The sequence below is a fragment of the Oncorhynchus nerka genome, linkage group LG21, assembly GCF_034236695.1.
Source record: "Oncorhynchus nerka isolate Pitt River linkage group LG21, Oner_Uvic_2.0, whole genome shotgun sequence".
NCBI lineage: Eukaryota > Metazoa > Chordata > Actinopteri > Salmoniformes > Salmonidae > Oncorhynchus > Oncorhynchus nerka.
In genome coordinates, this window is record NC_088416.1 from 6441561 (window position 1) to 6464157 (window position 22597).

Here is a 22597-nt window from a genome sequence, read left to right on the forward strand (position 1 = left end):
GATTGGAGTCCTCTTTCTATTCCTGGATGCGCTTGTGTTTGATTTGAATGTCAGGTTGTTTGTGAATAGGGTCAGAATACAGCTGTCACGCGTATAGTGTGTGTGTGTGTGTGTGTGTGTGTGTGTGTGTGTGTGTGTGTGTGTGAGACAGACAGACTAAATGAGCAGTGAATCTAATTCCATCGCCCTGAGCAAAGACTCAGACAATTTGTTTGCCTTCTCCATGTGCCACGTTTGGCAGGCAGCACAACGGAAGACAGGCAGAGGACATAGAAATAACATCACAGACCATTGACTTGAATGAGGATTCTCCATCTAGTTATTAGACAACCCAGTACGTCACTGGGGCAGAGCTCCCTGCCATCCAGGACCTCTATACCAGGCGGTGTCAGAGGAAGGCTCAACAAATTGCCAGAGACTCCAGCCACCCAAGTCATAGACTGTTCCCTCTGCTACCGTCCGGCAAACGGTACCAGAACATCGGCTCTTGGACCAAGAGACAGCTTCTACCCCCAAGCCATTAGACTGATAAATAGTCAATTAATGGTACCTGAACTATCTGCACTGACCCTACGCACACTCACTAGACTTTATATATACACACACTCACTAGACTTTATATACACTCACACACACTCACTAGACTTTATATATACACACGCCATACACACTCACTAGACTTTATATACACACTCACTAGACTTTATATACACACACTCACTAGACTTTATATACACACACTCACTAGACTTTATATACACACACACTCACTAGACTTTATATACACACACTCACTAGACTTTATATACACACACTCACTAGACTTTATATACACACACTCACTAGACTTTATACACACACACTCACTAGACTTTATATACACACACTCACTAGACTTTATATACACACACTCACTAGACTTTATATACACACACTCACTAGACTTTATATACACACACTCACTAGACTTTATACACACACTCACTAGACTTTATATACACACACACTCATTAGACTTTATATACACACACACTCATTAGACTTTATATACACACACACACTCACTAGACTTTATATATACACACACTCACTAGACTTTATATACACCCACACACACTCACTAGACTTTATATATACACACGCCATACACACTCACTAGACTTTATATACACACTCACTAGACTTTATATACACACACTCACTAGACTTTATATACACACACTCACTAGACTTTATATACACACACACTCACTAGACTTTATATACACACTCACTAGACTTTATATACACACACTCACTAGACTTTATATACACACACTCACTAGACTTTATACACACACACTCACTAGACTTTATATACACACACTCACTAGACTTTATATACACACACTCACTAGACTTTATACACACACACTCACTAGACTTTATACACACACTCACTAGACTTTATACACACACTCACTAGACTTTATATACACACACACTCATTAGACTTTATATACACACACACTCATTAGACTTTATATACACACACACACTCACTAGACTTTATATACACACAGTCACTAGACTTTATATACACACACACTCACTAGACTTTATATACACACACTCACTAGACTTTATATACACACGATATACACACTCACTAGACTTTATATACACACACTCACTAGACGTTATATATACACACTCACTAGACTTTATATACACACACTCACTAGACGTTATATACACACTCACTAGACTTTATATATACACACGCCATACACACTCACTAGACTTTATATACACACACTCACTAGACTTTATATACACACACACTCACTAGACTTTATATACACACCATATACACACTCACTAGACTTTATATACACACACTCACTAGACGTTATATATACACACTCACTAGACTTTATATACACACACTCACTAGACGTTATATACACACTCACTAGACTTTATATACACACACTCACTAGACTTTATATACACACACCATATACACTCACTAGACTTTATATACACACCATATACACACTCACTAGACTTTATATACACACACACACTCACTAGACTTTATATACACACTCACTAGACTTTATATACACACGCCATACACACTCACTAGACTTTATATACACACTCACTAGACTTTATATACACACTCACTAGACTTTATATACACACCATATACACACTCACTAGACTTTATATACACACACTCACTAGACTTTATATACACACACTCACTAGACTTTATATACACACACTCACTAGACTTTATATACACACACACTCACTAGACTTTATATACACACACACACTCACTAGACTTTATATACACACACTCACTAGACTTTATATACACACACTCACTAGACTTTATATACACACACTCACTAGACTTTATATACACACACTCACTAGACTTTATATACACACACTCACTAGACTTTATATACACACACTCACTAGACTTTATATACACACTCACTAGACTTTATATACACACTCACTAGACTTTATATACACACACACTCACTAGACTTTATATACACACGCCAATTACACACTCACTAGACTATATACACACGCCAATTACACTCACTAGACTTTATATACACACACTCACTAGACTTTATATACACACTCACTAGACTTTATATACACACACACTCACTAGACTTTATATACACACCATATACACACACTCACTAGACTTTATATACACACACTCACTAGACTTTATATACACACCATATACACACACTCACTAGACTTTATATACACACACTCACTAGACATTATATACACACACTCACTAGACTTTATATACATACCATATACACACTCACTAGACTTTATATACACACGCCATACACACTCACTAGACTTTATATACACACTCACTAGACTTTATATACACACACTCACTAGACTTTATATACACACACACTAGACTTTATATACACACACACACACACACTCACTAGACTTTATATACACACACACTCACTAGACTTTATATACACACGCCAATTACACACTCACTAGACTTTATATACACACACTCACTAGACTTTATATACACACTCACTAGACTTTATATACACACACACTCACTAGACTTTATATACACACCATATACACACACTCACTAGACTTTATATACACACACTCACTAGACTTTATATAAACACCATATACACACTCACTAGACTTTATATACACACACTCACTAGACTTTATATACACACACTCACTAGACTTTATATACACACACTCACTAGACTTTATATACACACACACTCACTAGACTTTATATACACACACACTCACTAGACTTTATATACACACACACTCACTAGACTTTATATACACACACACTCACTAGACTTTATATACACACCATATACACACTCACTAGACTTTATATACACACACACTCACTAGACTTTATATACACACACACTCACTAGACTTTATATACACACACACTCACTAGACTTTATATACACACACTCACTAGACTTTATATACACACCATATACACACTCACTAGACTTTATATACACACACTCACTAGACTTTATATACACACACTCACTAGACTTTATATACACACACTCACTAGACTTTATATACACACTCACTAGACTTTATATACACACGCCATACACACTCACTAGACTTTATATACACACTCACTAGACTTTATATACACACACACTAGACTTTATATACACACACACTCACTAGACTTTATATACACACGTCAATTACACACTCACTAGACTATATACACACGCCAATTACACACTCACTAGACTTTATATACACACTCACTCACTAGACTTTATATACACACCATATACACACACTCACTAGACTTTATATACACACCATATACACACACTCACTAGACTTTATATACACACACACTAGACTTTATATACACACACACTCACTAGACTTTATATACACACGCCAATTACACACTCACTAGACTATATACACACGCCAATTACACACTCACTAGACTTTATATACACACTCACTAGACTTTATATACACACACACTCACTAGACTTTATATACACACCATATACACACACTCACTAGACTTTATATACACACTCACTAGACTTTATATACACACACTCACTAGACTTTATATACACACACACTCACTAGACTTTATATACACACGCCAATTACACACTCACTAGACTATATACACACGCCAATTACACACTCACTAGACTTTTTATATACACACACTCACTAGACTTTATATACACACACACTCACTAGACTTTATATACATACCATATACACACTCACTAGACTTTATATACACACTCACTAGACTTTATATACACATGCCATACACACTCACTAGACTTTATATACACACTCACTAGACTTTATATACACACACACTAGACTTTATATACACACACACTCACTAGACTTTATATACACACGCCAATTACACACTCACTAGACTTTATATACACACACACTCACTAGACTTTATATACACACGCCAATTACACACTCACTAGACTTTATATACACAGACTCACTAGACTTTATATACACACACACTCACTAGACTTTATATACACACCATATACACACACTCACTAGACTTTATATACACACACTCACTAGACTTTATATAAACACCATATACACACTCACTAGACTTTATATACACACACTCACTAGACTTTATATACACACACACTCACTAGACTTTATATACACACACACTCACTAGACTTTATATACACACACACTCACTAGACTTTATATACACACACACTCACTAGACTTTATATACACACACACTCACTAGACTTTATATACACACACTCACTAGACTTTATATACACACCATATACACACTCACTAGACTTTATATACACACACTCACTAGACTTTATATACACACCATATACACACTCACTAGACTTTATATACACACACTCACTAGACTTTATATAAACACCACACACACTCACTAGACTTTATATACACACCATATACACACTCACTAGACTTTATATATACACACACTCACTAGACTTTATATACAGACACACACTCACTAGACTTTATATACACACATATACACACTCACTAGACTTTATATACACACCATATACACACTCACTAGACTTTATATACACACTCACTAGACTTTATATACACACCATATACACACTCACTAGACTTTATATACACACCATATACACACTCACTAGACTTTATATACACACACTCACTAGACTTTATATACACACACACTCACTAGACTTTATATACACACACACTCACTAGACTTTATATACACACACTCACTAGACTTTATATACACACACTCACTAGACTTTATATACACACCATATACACACTCACTAGACTTTATATACACACACTCACTAGACTTTATATACACACCATATACACACTCACTAGACTTTATATACACACCATATACACACTCACTAGACTTTATATACACACCATATACACACTCACTAGACTTTATATACACACCATATACACACTCACTAGACTTTATATACACACTCACTAGACTTTATATACACACCATATATACACTCACTAGACTTTATATACACACCATATACACACTCACTAGACTATATACACACCATATACACACTCACTAGACTATATACACACCATATACACACTCACTAGACTTTATACACACACCATATACACACTCACTAGACTTTATATACACACCATATACACACTCACTAGACTTTATATACACACTCACTAGACTATATACACACCATATACACACTCACTAGACTTTATATACACACTCACTAGACTTTATATTATACACACTGCCACTAGTTCTTTGTTTTATATATTACATCCTGATATCACTTTACACTCCTTCATGACTTTATAAACACCTTATTATATCTATCCTGATGCCTAGTCACTTTATCATGTACACATCTACCTCAAATACCTTATTATTATCTATCCTGATGCCTAGTCACTTTACTGCCTTCATGTACATATCTACCTCAAATACCTTATTATTATCTATCCTGATGCCTAGTCACTTTACCCTGCCTTCATGTACATATCTACCTCAAATACCTTAATTATCTATCCTCATGCCTTGTCACTTTACCCTGCCTTCATGTACACATCTACCTCAAATACTTATTATTATCTATCCTGATGCCCTAGTCACTTTACATGCCTTCATGTACACATCTACCTCAAATACCTTATTATTATCTATCCTGATGCCCTAGTCACTTTACCCTGCCTTCATGTACACATCTATCAAATACCTTATTATTATCTATCCTGATGCCCTAGTCACTTTCTTTGCCTTCATGTACACATCTACCTCAAATACCTTATTATTATCTATCCTGATGCCTAGTCACTTTACCCTGCCCTCATGTACACATCTACCTCAAATACCTTATTATTATCTATCCTGATGCCTAGTCACTTTACCCTGCCTTCATGTACATATCTACCTCAAATACCTTATTATTATCTATCCTGATGCCTAGTCACTTTACCCTGCCTTCATGTACATATCTACCTCAAATACCTTATTATTATCTATCCTCATGCCTTGTCACTTTACCCTGCCTTCATGTACACATCTACCTCAAATACCTTATTATTATCTATCCTGATGCCCTAGTCACTTTACCCTGCCTTCATGTACACATCTACCTCAAATACCTTATTATTATCTATCCTGATGCCCTAGTCACTTTACCCTGCCTTCATGTACACATCTACCTCAAATACCTTATTATTATCTATCCTGATGCCCTAGTCACTTTACCCTGCCTTCATGTACACATCTACCTCAAATACCTTATTATTATCTATCCTGATGCCTAGTCACTTTACCCTGCCTTCATGTACACATCTACCTCAAATAGCTTATTATTATCTATCCTGATGCCTAGTCACTTTACCCTGCCTTCATGTACACATCTACCTCAAATACATTATTATCTATCCTGATGCCTAGTCACTTTACCCTGCCTTCATGTACACATCTACCTCAAATACCTCGTACCTCTGCACATTGATCTGGTACTGGTACTCCCTGTATATAGCTACATTCCTGTGTACTTCATTTTATTTGACAATTACATGTTTAAACTCTGCATCGTTGGGAAAGTTTTCGTAAGCAAGCAATTCACTGTACACCAGTTGTACTCGGGGGGCATGTGATACATACAAAGGGATTTGATTGGATTATATTCCTATGGCAATAGAATGACAGGTGGGGGTAAAGGGATGTTCCATTCTGCTCTTCAGTAAAACAACAGCGATGACAGTTGACTCTCACGAGGATCCTTTTTTATGGTGATTCCAAAAGTCATTGTTTAAAGATGCGGCAATGTGTTTGGAGCATTTTGGTGAAATGATCATTGATAACTATAAAAGACTGCGTCGGTGCTAAATAAATACGTTGAAATCGGCCACGTTGACTCTTTCTTGATAAAATATCCATATACTGGGAAAACGAGGTCAGGAATCAGGATTAGGTGATACAACCTCAACATCCAAGTTTCTCTCTCACACACACACACACACACAACCTCCCTGAGAGGGAAAGTGAACCAAACTGACCTTCTCCTGCAGGATGTCTTCCAGTTTCTGCCGGGGACATCTTGTCATGTCTCTGGTTTGTGTAATCCCAGAACCCAAAACCATATCTCACGTGTGTTCGCCGGGTTAATAGTGTCATAAGAGACTACTGTCTGTGTGTCTAGTCCAGTCCTACTGCTCTCTGTCTGTATCTACCAGACTGTCTGGTCCAGAATGGGAGCTTGTTTACCCCTCTGACGGATTACAGTCCCATACTGAACCCCCACCCCCTAAACCCCCTGTTCTCACCCCCTACAATACAACCCAGCCCCATACCCCATTTTAGCCTACATTCAGATCTCAGACCCCCACCTCTCTTAGACACACACTCCTACAACTCTCTCTCAAACTGATACTAACACACACCCTCTCTCACATGCCTACACACTGTCACTAAGACCCACACATACACATTCCCACACACCAGCTCCACATCCAGCCCTTCATACTCCAGTTCACACTCTGCAGTCAACAGGCTCACTGGCATGAAGGGACGAGTGTGATGTGGGGAACCCCTCCTTAACAATGGGGGCCTAACGGAAATTTCATGCACGGTTTACCCAATCCCTTTCCCCCAAGAAGACCCTGTTTCCCCTCGTCCTTCTGAGGGCTTCACATTAGACATAGGAAAGACACATTAGAATACGGGAACAGCACTGATGATGTCATAGACACATTAGAATACGGTAACAGCACTGATGATGACATCGACACATTAGAATACGGTAACAGCACTGATGATGAAATAGACACATTAGAATACGGTAACAGCACTGATGATGAAATAGACACATTAGAATACGGGAACAGCACTGATGATGAAATAAGACACACTGATGATGAAATTAGAATACGGGTAACAGCACAGACACATTAGAATACGGGAACAGCACTGATGATGAAATAGACACATTAGAATACGGGAACAGCACTGATGATGAAATAGACACATTAGAATACATTAGGGAACAGCACTGATGATGAAATAGACACATTAGAATACGGGAACAGCACTGATGATGAAATAGACACATTAGAATACGGGAACAGCACTGATGATGACAGACATTAGAATACGGGAACAGCACTGATGATGACAGACATTAGAATACGGGAACAGCACTGATGATGACAGACATTAGAATACGGGAACAGCACTGATGATGACAGACATTAGAATACGGGAACAGCACTGATGATGACAGACATTAGAATACGGGAACAGCACTGATGATGACAGACATTAGAATACGGGAACAGCACTGATGATGACAGACATTAGAATACGGGAACAGCACTGATACGGGAACAGCACTGATGATGACAGACATTAGAACACATTAGAATACGGGAACAGCACTGATGATGACAGACATTAGAATACGGGAACAGCACTGATGATGACAGACATTAGAATACGGGAACAGCACTGATGATGACAGACATTAGAATACGGGAACAGCACTGATGATGACAGACGCTGAAACGTGTGTTCTTTTTTGTTTAGCACTTCTTGCACTTTGCGCTGGTACATTTGGAATTATTTTGAGTATGGAATTACATCCAGGCTTCCTTGGGTTTTCATCTTTACGCACTGATGATGACAGAGTGAAACGTGGGTACTTCTTCAACATTTGGAATTATTTTGAGTATGGAATTACTCCAGGCTTCCTTGGGTTTTCACCGTGGCATACACACACAGGGACATATCATTATGTTGTGCTGTCCATATTCAAATGTCAATCTCCACACAAGATGTAATATAAACTAAACCAGGACATGCTACTGATTCCTCCTGACCATGGGGGTTGTTTTGGGCATAATAAAGGGGTTTGGGGTGTGAGACAAACCCAACAGATTTTTGTTTCCCCCGACCAATGATAGTATTATGCAGACAAAGGCCTTTATTTGATACATGCACACGCACGAGGGAACATAATCCTGCCAGTTGGGCTACTCCATAGCCTAGCTTGAAGGGCTGAGGAGAGGAGAGGAAAGTAGAGGAGATGAGAGGAGATGGCAGAAGAGGAGGGAGGGGAAGGGAAGGGAGAAGAGAAGATTGGGGACAACACTAGGCTGGGCCTTTAGCCTCATTTTCATAATGCTGCATATTAAGAAGCTTGAGGCAGCAGCCATGGAGAGTTTAGGGAGTCCACCAAGCCTAACAGCCCACAGGAACAGTCTGAAATATCATTGGTTCAAGTCGGATTTTGAGCAACCTTTTTCCCTCTGTATGAGCCGACCACAAGGTCCTTCCCCCAAGCTATTTAGATCTAACATCTTTGCAATATTAATCAAACAGATGAATCCATCCAGCACGTGGGAAATGTGATTCTGTTAGCCCTCCAGCCACCTTAACAAACAGTAGAGTGTTCAAGCAGCTACAGACACGTTGGAGTGATTGTAAACCAGTCAACCCTGATATAACGACTCTACCACATCCCTTATCCCTAACCTCACCCCGAGGAAGCTGCTCCACTCATCTAGTGACCTCTGACCTGAACTAACATGGGTCACTGTCCAACAGGCCCCCTGCCCTGCGCTGAGATAAACCCGTGAGGCATTTTCTGGAACAGTGACCACCACCTCAAAGGAGAGCGGTTAACTGGAGTGTAGGATAATGTTGGGTAATGATGTAGGATAATGACGTTCAATAGGAAAAGACAACTGACAACTCAGTTTTGTGCTCCTGGTTGCTCTCAAATTGGTATGTGGTTAGTTGATATTTAGGCAACAAACAAAAAAATCACTAATAACGCGCATTACCCTGAGAGCAGGGGTTCACAATTCACAGAACTGCGGTGTTACGGCACTAAATGTCCCCGCATAGAGATGCCAAAAGACTGCTGTGGAGCTGAGGGAGGCCATTAGTGAATCTATGTTTCCTTTGGGGGCTTCCTGTACTCTGATGGGTGAGGACCTTTAACCGGTGATTAGGCCAGCTGTTCGCTCAAGGCTTGTGAAAGTTTCACAAGACACCATCCACCGGAAAAGTCCAAATGTCTTCTCTATCCAGCTTTACAAAAGCTGAAGAAGCATATGATCTACGTTCTATTCTAGTGGAGGGTTCTACCCTATCCTATGGGCTTCAACTTAATGACATCGTCTACAGTAGCTACATGAAACGATAAGAGATCGGAATGCTTTATGTGACCCTCGATCGGCCTCACCAGCTCAATCACTCAAGGCATGCAATGAATTATACTGCCGTAGGATAACACCTACACAGTAAGGTCATACAGAATTAGAAACGCATTAACTTATAGGGAATATATTTATCTGTAGGCCCTTAGTCTCCATAATGGTACCCTATTCCTTATGTAGTGCACTACATTTGACAGGAGCCCTATAGGTCGTGGTCAAAAGTCAGGGGCGGATTGGCCATCTGGGGCCTCAAGGGAACAAAATGGGCCGGTTTGTTGCCAGGGACAATTTCTGCATCCCAGTCCACCCCTGTCAAAAGTAGTGCACTATATAGGGAATATGGTGCCGTTTGAGACACAGCCTAGAAGTGTCTGCTGCAGTGGGCCATTAATACACATGTTCATTATGCCATGGATCATGATGAGTAGCTCACTGTTGATAGATGAAGAACTGGTGAGGGGCAGGCAGCTGAACATGCTGCAGGATCATGGGACTGGGAGTCACACACACACGAACAAACGAGTTCACACACACACAAACAAACGAGTTCACACACACACAAACAAACAAACAAACGAGTTCACACACACACAAACAAACGAGTTCACACACACACAAACAAACGAGTTCACACACACACAAACAAACGAGTTCACACACACACAAACAAACGAGTTCACACACACACAAACAAACGAATTCACACACACACAAACAAACACAAAGGTAGAGTGCTCCCTTGACATGATCCAATTAGCTGGTCTAATTAAAAGCTACTAGACTGGTGGGGGAGAAGCTTGTTTCTCTCTGCTAATTACAGAGCAACACTGGGAAGGACAGGAGTGTCTCAGGGCTGTTATTCTCTCTCTCACACACACACACACACACTCTCTCTCACTATCCCATCTCTCCTGGTAAGGGATGTGATTGTAATGATCGCTTTCTCCAGTCATGGAGACTGATAGGATCTGACTCCCTGAGGGAGATGGAGAGGAGTGTGTGGGTTCCAACAGCACTCTTCACTTGGCTACATTTACTATTAGATCACTCACGGAGACACACACACACACACACACACACACACACGGAGTGAGTGATTTAAGTGAGCGGCAGATGTACACTGAACAAAAATATAAATGCAATATGAAAAGTGTTGGTGCCATGTTTTAGGAGCTGAAATTAAAGATCCCAGAAATGCTCCTTACGTAGGAAAAGGCTTATTTCTCTCAAATTTCGTGAACAAATTTGTTTACGTCGCTGTTAAGTGAGCATTTCTCCTTCGTCAAGATAATCCATCCACCTGACAGGTGTGGCATATCAAGAAGCTGATTAAACAGAATGATCATTACACAGGTGCACCTTGTGCTGGGGACAATAACAGGCCACTCTAAAATGTGCAGTTTTGAAATACAACACAATGCCACAAATGTCTCAAGTTGAGGGAGAGTGCAATTGGCATGCTGACTACAGGAATATCCACCAGAGTTGTTGCCAGAGAATTTATTGTTAATATCTCTACCATAAGCCTCCTCCAACGGTGCTTTAGAGTATGTCCAACCGGCCTCACAACCGCAGACCATGCGTGTGGCCTCATGTGGGCGAGAGGTTTGCTGATGTCAACGTTGTGAACAGAGTGCCCCATGGTGGCAGTGGGGTAATGATGTGTCGCACTGCATGAGGTGGTGGTCACACCAGACAGTGACTGGTTTTCTGATCCACACCCCTTTCCTTTTTTTTTGTTTTAGGTTTCTGTGACCAACAGATGCATATCTATATTCCCAGTCATGTGAAATCTATAGATTAGGGCCTAATGTATTTATTTAAATGTACTGATTTCCTTATATGAACTTGTAACTCACTAAAATCTTTGAAATTGTTGCACGTTGCGCTTATATTTTTGTTCAGTATATAGTTCTCTTAGGCCCATACACCACTGTTAGGGGTTTGACTCTGTAGGTTGGGGTGTTAAAGGGGTCAGCTGACAGATGGGAAAAGGGACGATCCTGTGACTCAAAGGTTTTCGGGAAAGATGAAAAGGGATGGTGTGAGGCAGGGGGTAGGGTGGTCCATGACTAAAGAGGGGGGCCTTCAATCCCCATATTCTATGTCTCTTCACACATGCACGCACACGCCCACAAACATACACACACACTGTGGCTCTACTGCCATTCGAATGCTAATTCAGGGTTTCTAAGTGACCTTGACACCAGCAAGGGGCCCTTCCTGTGTGATATCTGCCTAATCCGAGTCTCTCTCTCACACGCACACATATCACACACAAACATCGCAATCTACAGCTGAGGCAACACTAATGCTAGATTACATCACTACTCCCATTGGCTGGCTATACAACACCACGAGTTGATCTGTACTTCCAAAGACCAGTGAGAAACATGGCGCTTACTCTCTCCTCGTTGTCGTCTAGGAGACTAGTTCAGCTTGAGTGCAGACAGCAGCTTGCAAGTGGGCTGGGAAGGGGACAAAAGGGGTGTGGCTAGGACCTGACAGCCAGGGTTGAAGGGTCATGGCTGTGACTGGCAACTGGGTCCAGAGAGTCACCCCAGACAGTCCTACAGACAAGATTGGGTGGCACCAAAAAAAATGATGGAAGGTAGTCCTGCTGTCAATGGGAACATGATGTGTGGTGTGTCAGTGTTTCCCATCTTGCACTAATATCTGACTCTAATCCCTCCGCCGTTGGTCTGATCCAAACCATAAGACCACGTAAAGATGTCTCATCAAGACCACGTAAAGATGTCTCATCAAGACCACGTAAATATGTCTCATCCAAACCACAAGACCACGTAAAGATGTCTCATCCAAACCATAAGACAACGGAAAGAAAATATGTTTTCTTCAGTCAGACTGGGTGGTATGAATGGAACGTAGAGGCTATGATTGTCTGTGGAAAGCTGGGCAGTTTGTAAGAACTTGGATCTGTGTTCACCAGACCAGATCTGACACAAACTTCACACTCCAAGTTAAGTCGACGTAGCAAAAGGTTGTGTTTTGACAGCTGCTGGCTGTCTCAGACACTGATGGGGTACAAGAATGTGCGTCAGGCACGATTTCGACATAGGGAGTCAATTCTGCAGAACAGAACAGTGCTTTTCATATCTCAAGGAGAGGAGCTTTCCAAGCACCACACAATAGGAGATGAGGGGAGTGTTGTTCTTTTCAGTGTGTGTGTGTGTGTGTGCATGCTATTTGTTGTAATACACCAACTTTCAAAGTTGCACAGTTCAAAGCTAAAAGCTCCATTCAAGCTCATTTGCGGGATAGATTCACATCGATTCACTGTTGGTACCAACAAATGGAGCTTGGCAGAACCAATATATCAGTCTAATAATTTGGTCCAATCCGTGCCAATGTATTAACATCTCATCCAATCAGTGCCTATATATCAGCACTTTTTCCAATCAGTGCCAATCAGTGCTAACATTAGTCTTTTAATCAATAAGCGCCGATATGTTAGTACTTCATCCAATCAGAAGGCAGTATATTTGTCTTGCATCCAATCAGCGCCAATATATCAGTATTACCATCAGCGCAGCTGCTGATGATTGATTAGCAGAATGAAGTGGATCTAGGAGAAGGATATCGTCTCCAGACTGTCAATTACCCAGACATCATCTCTCCCGTCGCCAAACGTCTCGGCGGAAAGGTCAGCGTCTGGCTCAAATAGAGCCCTGTTAGCCATGCGTGTCACGACCAGGCTCGCGGACCTCCTACCCCACGGTGACTTGAGCGATGACTAATGGTTCGACAGGACACTAATAGCCTTTCAAATGCCATGCCAATGTCCGATAACGCAAGTCCACACTCACTAAGAGACTGTGGTAATCCATAGAGGACAGGAGGGAAGGTCTGTCTGTCTGTCTGTGAGGAGGTTCACTCGTTAAAAGAAGGGAGGGAGAGTGAGAATAGAGGTAAAAATAGATGAGGTGATAAATGACTGTGTCTCGATGTGAGTCGTATTATCCTCCTGTGTACAACGCTGTATCCACCTTAGTGAGCTAGTTAATATGAGGCCTGAGTCCACAGATCCCTGATGACAGGTCAGAGAGTCTACGGCGGCACACTGACATCTACAATGACTAAAGTAAGAACTTAGTTTTTTGAGGTAAGAATATGCTTTTCCTTTAGGGAAGGAGAATGTTCTTTCATAAAAGAGATGTAGACAATGTGCAACTATTTTAGTCCAAGTATAAAGCAACGTGTGGAAACCACAGCAATGCTACTTAAGACTTTCTCATACTGCAGGTGGGAGGTTAAACAAAGATATGGGAGAGAAAAGACTCCTCATTCTCTCACCCGAACAGCATGAAAAACCCACCATCCTAACATCCCATCCACCAAACCTTTCCAAGATCCCCACCTAGCCCCCACCCACCCCCTCCATTCTAAAACACCTCATGACTTCTACTAAGGGTGTACACTCTTGGTAAAAAAGGTTATCTAGAACCTAAAAAGGTTGTTCGGTTGTCCCCATCACAGAGCCTTTTAAAGAGCCCTTTTTGGTTCCAGGTAGAACCCTTTTGGTTCTAGATAGAACTATTTTGGGTTCCATGTAAAAAAAAAATTCCACAGAGGGTTCTACCTGGAACCAAAAAGGGTCCTCACATGAGGACAGCTGAAGAACCCTCTTGGAACCCTTTTTTCCTAAGAGTGTAGCCTACATATTTAACGAGTGGTTACTCTAAGTCTTCTCTCTCTCTCCTCCTGTACCTTTTCTCTTCTACATCAAAGGAAAGTGGTTTTGGGTCCACTCTCCTTCTGCCATAATCATCTCTTCACACAATGAGCGGGAAAATAACAAAGTTAAAGTGCCCACCCTTCAGCACTTTTCTGTCTTTGACTGGGGTTCTGGGGTACAATGGAATAATTGTCAAGAGAAAAAAGGAAAAAGAGAGAGAGAGCGAGAGAGAGAGAGCGAGAGAGAGAGCGAGAGAGAGAGCGAGAGAGAGCGAGAAAGAGCGAGAAAGAGAGCGAGAGCGAGAGAGAGCGAGCGAGGAAAGGACAGTGTGTGTGGGAGACAAGGATTTTCTGTCTATTGAACATGGGTTAATTTAATGGAAGAGGACTGTGTCTAGGACCTGTCGTGTGGGAAATGTCAGGTCAAACTGTGTTAGCACACCAGATGGAAGAAAACGGAGTAAAACATGGAGGGACCACATGGGGTTGTTTTGCTACGATGTGCTTTAATGAACACGACCTAGGAGAAGGATACAGTGTCTGACAGTATAGTCCACCAATCTCCTTCCCCCTTCAGTATTCTATCCATTCCTACCGGCCCCTGATGAAAGGAGGAGAGACAGACAGTCCCCGGCTACAAACACACAGCATCATGATCTTCTTTATTGCCTGGCTGGATGGGAAGTGAATAGAGATAGATTAGCGTGGCCTGGGGATTGCTTTCTCTCTCCAGGTGAACTCGTTCACTCTCCTCCCTCTTTCATTTGAATCTCTTTAAAAGCACAAAAAGGGCTGATAGGATTCATAACTCTGCATACAGTCCAATTTACTGGCTGAAATGGTTTTTCAGACCATGCACCTGTGATCTTTCTCTTTCCTCTCAGAGCTGTACAAGGGTAGTACATCGGTTGATTAGCTTGGTCCCAGATCTGTTTGTGTCGTTATGCCTGATGACCATATATTAGTTGGCAAGACCGCAGAAACAGATCTTGGATCAGGCTAGAGGTTTTTGGGTAGTCCTGTTTTGGGTTATGCTGCTAGCGGATGGGGTGAGTGACGTGCCTTTCTGTCTGGGGTAATGGATGCTGGCTGGGTGTGTGTCGCCTCGCCCAGTTGGTCTTTTAGCAGTGGGTTGTCTGTGTGTGTGTGTGTGTGTGTGTGTCGGACTGACAGCATTTTAGGGTCTCTCATTCATCAGATCACTCTCATCAGGCTCCAGGCTTGCCGCCACAAATTAGCACAGCCTGTCGCACCCCGCCACCCGAAGTGTGTAACCTAGCAACACTGCCATGTTACTTGAACATGTGATAACTTCACCCTGAGGGACAGATCACAGCCAGGTACAAGTCCCTCCCTATGGAGAGAGGTTGAGATGTCAGAGTCTCTGGTATTACACTACTCTCTGGCCGTTACGTAGCCTAGCGGTTAAGAGCGTTGGGCCAGTAACCGAAAGGTCGCTGATTCGAACACCCAAGTAAACTAGGTGGGGGAAAATGCCGATGTGCCCTTGAACAAGGCACTTAACCCGAATTGCTCCTGTACGTTTGCTCTGGATAAGAGCATCTGCTTAATGAATAACATGTCAAAAAAATGTCAAATGTAATGTCCCTGAAACACTCCCACATCTTGATTGGTCTTCCTCAAACCCTGAACCACACTCATATATCACACCTATAGCTGAACAAGTCATGCCCTCTGATCCAATCACATCATCGCCTGGCTGTAATCATCCAGTGTAGCTGGGTCGGCAACCGACACAAGCAGGGATTTAACAGCGTTAATAGGCCTCATCAACAAGTAGAACATGAATTCATCTGTTCAGTATGTGATCCATCCACTATTTCCAACCAGAAGCCCCAACCTGTACATCTAAAGGCAGCCAAGATCTATTACTGGGAGTGAGACGACATTTCGCCCACTCCTTGTCCTCCTCCTCCTCCTCTCAAAACCCTGACTGCACCAAGACTTAATTACCGTCTTATTGCACTGAGACATGTCCCTGGTTCAATTACGGGGGCTGAGGCCTTAAACAACACACACACACACACACACACAGACAGGCACACACACAAGGGCTGCAGGCCTAGTGTAAAATGGAGTACAGTAGTATCAAAAGGCTTAGACAGATGCTGCTCTGTAGCAACAACAAAACAAAGAGGCTGGGGGCTGAAATGTAACAAACTCCTGCCTGGCTGTTAGCTGGGCTCTAGAGACCGGTGTGTGTGTGTGTGTGTGTGTGTCTAAAAATTGGGGTACCACAGAGGGGGAACAGAGAGAAAGGAGGGCTCCTGTCGTAACAGGGATTAACACAGCAGACAGCTGGGTGAGTGGTCCTCCGCAGGTTCCCTAGCATGTGGGCAAATTCACAGTTTACCCTCCAGTCGCCTGAGTCTGAAAGGAGTGTGTGGAATATGCACACATATACACGTGATGACTGATTCTCTCACACACACACACACACACACACAAACAAACACGCATACATGCCAGGAGACACAAATTCAGTCTTGGTGAAACACACCCACACACATACAAAAGAAAAGTTGTGGAATAAGAAAGAGGGTGATGGAGAGTCCATGTTGTTCAGACACAGGGCATGGGCAGGTCAGCACAGAGACAAAGACAGGAGGCCATAAAACTCTTCAGACAAATCTCCACATAACATTGGGGTGAGAAACCCTCATTACCAGCCCTCATTTACAGGAACCACCGTCAGAGGCCATTTGGAGGCTGTTCCCGAGAACGGGGGAACAAAAAGAGGGAGAAACATTTATTTTTGGAGCCTTGTCTGTCTATTTTTCTCTCTATTCAGTCCTTCTTTCTCGGGGGCGCCCTAAACTGACCCCTTTTTATGAGGGGGCGGCGGCTCCATTCACCATAGAGATTTATGGTCTTTAATGGGGAAATGGACCCGGCCCGGGGCTGCCCTCAGGGGGGCCTGATTTAAATTCTACAAAAATGTAGGAGAAGGTTTGGAATTGGGATTGGGGGGCGATGGAGGTGGAGATCGGGGTGGGTGGGGTGGGGTCCTCTGTCTGTGACATTTTCAAGGTTGCCATCTGGGCAGGGAGTGGGAGCCTTCAACTGTCCGTCGACATCTCAAGCAACACTGCCCCCCCTGGATAAAGCCGCAGAGGAGGAGAAAGGGAAAACAACATCAACTGGGGGAAACAGATGCCGTCTATCACAGCCCTGGTGGTGGTGACTGCTTGTCCACCTGGGGCTTTTTCTCCACCCATAACAATAAGCCAGTCAGTCAGTCTCCTGATCTGTGGTGGCCTGGTTGAGAGCCCTGCTGCGGTGTGGATCACCCTCTATTTCATAATCCTATTACCATAATCCCAAAAGGTCAGGGAGCGCAGAGCACTTTCTCCTTCTCTCTCCCACCAGAACGCCTCTCCTTTAAAAGGTAAAAGGGAGCAAAACTTTGGCCCAGAGGTTTAAAGAAACTTCCAGAAAGGCAACTTAAAGGGGAGAAAAGTTGGAGTATGCTAATGGTTCTAACCTCCATGGGGCTCAGCAGAGTTATGACCTATAGACAACCACCAGAACGGCTGAAGGTCTCCACAGCTAGCCTGCCAGAGGTCACTGTGGGCTATAGCAGCATGAGGTTCAACCACTTAGCCTCTCATATTAAAGACCCAGGAATTTCATAAAAGTCCAAGATAAATGATGATCTTCGTGACTGGTTTCATTTTCTCACAGATACATTGGGAAGAGGCTGAGGATAACATGAGAAGATGAGTGCCACAAACCCTGAAATGAAAGACGGCCTTGTGCCCAAACTTTCAATCGAGGACATATATCTGTCAGGCTTTTCCCACAAAAAAACACTTTTCTATTATGTAAAAGGAAAGAGCACAATGTCCAAGCAACACGCAAGGCATCCCTTCATCTGTAGCGTTGGTGTGAAAGATCCTCTTGGCTGACACATTCTCCTCAAAACGTCATAATCAAACTGTCACGGTAGACCTAAAATATTCAAACTATCATAGAAGCGAAGACCACAAAACTTTATATCAGACCTCATATTCAAAACTCATATTGACACTTTCAAGGCAACTCCTTGACAGCAACCTTGATTAGACATTCCAGTTCTTATTATGTGACAACGTCCCAAATTGCACTCTTTTCCATAAAGTGTCGTATTTTTGACCATGGTCCATAGGCCTCTGGCCAAATAAAGTGCACTACGTACATACGTCGGTGCCTCTGCGGTAAAGCTAGTAAACCAGGAAGCAATCCACAGTTCCCAGGCTCTCAGATGCTTCCAATTACACGCTTACCAGGATGACAGCCTTGAGAAACAAGATTCTCTGGTCTGATGAAACCAAGATTGAACTCTTTGGCCTGAATGCCAAGAGTCACATCCAGAGGAAACCTGGCACCATCCCTACGGTGAAGCATGGTGGTGGCAGCATCATGCTGTGGGGATGTTTTTAAGAGGCAGGGAGACTAGTCAGGATCGAGGGAAAGATGAATGGAGCAAAGTATAGAGAGATCCTTGATGCCCCAGAGCGCTCAGGACCTCAGACTGAGGTGAAGGTTCACCTTCCAACAGGACAATGACCCGAAGCACACAGCCAAGATAATGCAGGACTGGCTTTGGGACAAGTCTCTGAATGTCCTTGAGTGGCCCAGCCAGAGCCTGGACTTGAACCTGGTCGAACATCTCTGGAGAGACCTGGAAATAGCTGTGCAGCAACACTCCCCATCCAACCTGACAGAGCTTGAGAGGATCTGCAGAGACGAATGGGAGAAACTCCCCAAATACAGGTGTGCCAAGCTTGTAGCTTCATACCCAAGAAGACTCAAGGCTGTAATCGCTGCCAAAGGTGCTTCAACAAAGTACTGAGTAAAGGATCTGAATATTTATGTAAATATGATTTATCTTTTTTTTATTCTAAAAAATGTCTGAACATCTGTTTTAGATTTGTCATCATGGTGTATTGTGTAGATTGATGAGGGAAGAAAACAATTTAATCAATTTTAGAATAAGTCTGTAACATAACAAAATCTGGAAAAAGTCAAGGGGTCTGAATACTTACATTTATGAACACAAACAAAATCATGGAAACGTATTCCAGTGGGTGTACGGAGGAAGGCAGCAGCAACTGCCGTGTCAGAGGTCAGGGTCAATATGAATAAAACATGACCTTATAGAAAGACAACAGATGTGGTCAGTGATCTGCCTACAACTCAGGCTGAACAATGAAAATACTTTCAAGACATTTTTATCAGTTACACTCAGTGAGCAGTTAATGCCCTTTTGTTAGATAGGCCAGTGCAGAGCTCCTGCACGCAATGGTGCATGACCTCTGTACCATTAGAGACACCTTTCAGTCAAACCATGAGGCCCTGTGACAGACGAGCGCTCTGTCCAGGGGGTGTAGTTGTACATCAAGCTGCCTCACGCTAACAGAACGCTTCCACACCATAACACTGGAGTTGTGAATACTAAGCAATTCCTGTTGGTGGCTAGTTCACATCAGTGATGCGATGTGTAGAGAGAGAGGGGGGGGGGGAAGAGAGGCACAGAGAGAGATGGAGACAGAGAGATGTAAGAGGAGACGGCCCGGCGGTCCAAGTGAAAGCTAAGCACTGTCTGTCGATCACCTTGGGCATGTACTCAGCCGACGAGGTGACCATGACGATGACAAAACAAGAGGGGGGACTGAGACGGCTTCCCAGAATAACAGACCTGAGACCTCCACAATGCTCCAAGACTTTGCAGAGAATTCGAAAGAGAGAAAAGTCAATTCTGCTGTCAGTTGCCACTTTGCTTTTTCTTCCAAGGTGAATGAACTGCGCATCAAGCGGAGGTATAAAGATATTCAGACAGCAACTCTTGGTAGGACAATGGAAGTCCAGTTAACTTCTTGGATATAGGGGGCGCTCTTTTAATTTATGGATAAAAAAACATTCCCGTTTTAAACAAGATATTTTGTCACGAAAAGATGCTCGACTATGCATATAATTGACAGCTTTGGAAAGAAAACACTCAGACGTTTCCAAAACTGCAAAGATATTGTCTGTGAGTGCCACAGAACTAATGCTACAGGCGAAACCAAGATGAAATTTCATACAGGAAGTGCCCCAGATTTTGAATGTGCTGTGTTCCAATGTCTCCTTATATGGCTGTGTATGGGTCACGAATGAGCTTAGACTTTCTGTCGTTTCCCCAAGGTGTCGACAGCATTGTGACGTATTTGTAGGCAAATCATTGGAAGATTGACCTTAAGAGACTACATCTACCAGGTGGCCGCTTGGTGTCCTCCGTTGCAATTATTGCGTAATCTCCAGCTGCGTGTATTTTTCGTTTGCTTCGAGGAGAAACACAGCTGCCACGAATGATTTATCATCGAATAGATATGTGAAAAACACCTTGAGGATTGATTCTAAACAACGTTGCCATGTTTCTGTCGATATTATAGAGTTAATTTGGTAAAAAGTTCAGCGTTGTAGAGACTGCATTTTCTGATTTTTTCTTAGCCAAACGTGATGAACAAAACGGAGCGATTTCTCCTACACAAGTAATCTTTTTGGATAAACTGAACATTTGCTATCTAACTGAGAGTCTCCTCATTGAAAACATCCGAAGTTCTTCAAAGGATTTTTTTTTTTTTTTTATGCTTTTCTTGTTTTTGTGGAAATGTTGCCTGCTGAATGCTTGGCTTAATGCTATGCTATCAATACTCTTACACAAATGCTTGTGTAGCTATGGTTGAAAAGCATATTTTGAAAATCTGAGATGACAGTGTTGTTAACAAAAGGCTAAGCTTGTGAGCCAATATATTTATTTCATTTCATTTGCGATTTTCATGAATAGTTAACGTTGCGTTATGGTAATGAGCTTGAGGCTATGATTACGCTCCCGGATACGGGATTGCTCGACGCTAGAGTTTAAAGGAGAGAAATAAACATGAGTAAGTATAGAATACGTTATTCTATTCTAAAAACTACAGTGTTCTATTACTATTAACTTCTCATGCTATATCTTTAGCTCCCCAGCAGATTAAAATGCTTCCCAAATGGCACCCTATTCCCTATATAGTGCACTACT

The 22597-nt window shown here is 42.1% G+C and overlaps 1 protein-coding gene across 3 annotated transcripts in view; it reads right to left on the reverse strand.

The window, feature by feature from the left end:
• The window catches only part of LOC115103721 (rhomboid-related protein 3-like), a 55462-nt gene that overhangs the window by 15217 nt on the left and 17648 nt on the right, over positions 1-22597 (reverse strand). The window lies entirely within an intron of this gene.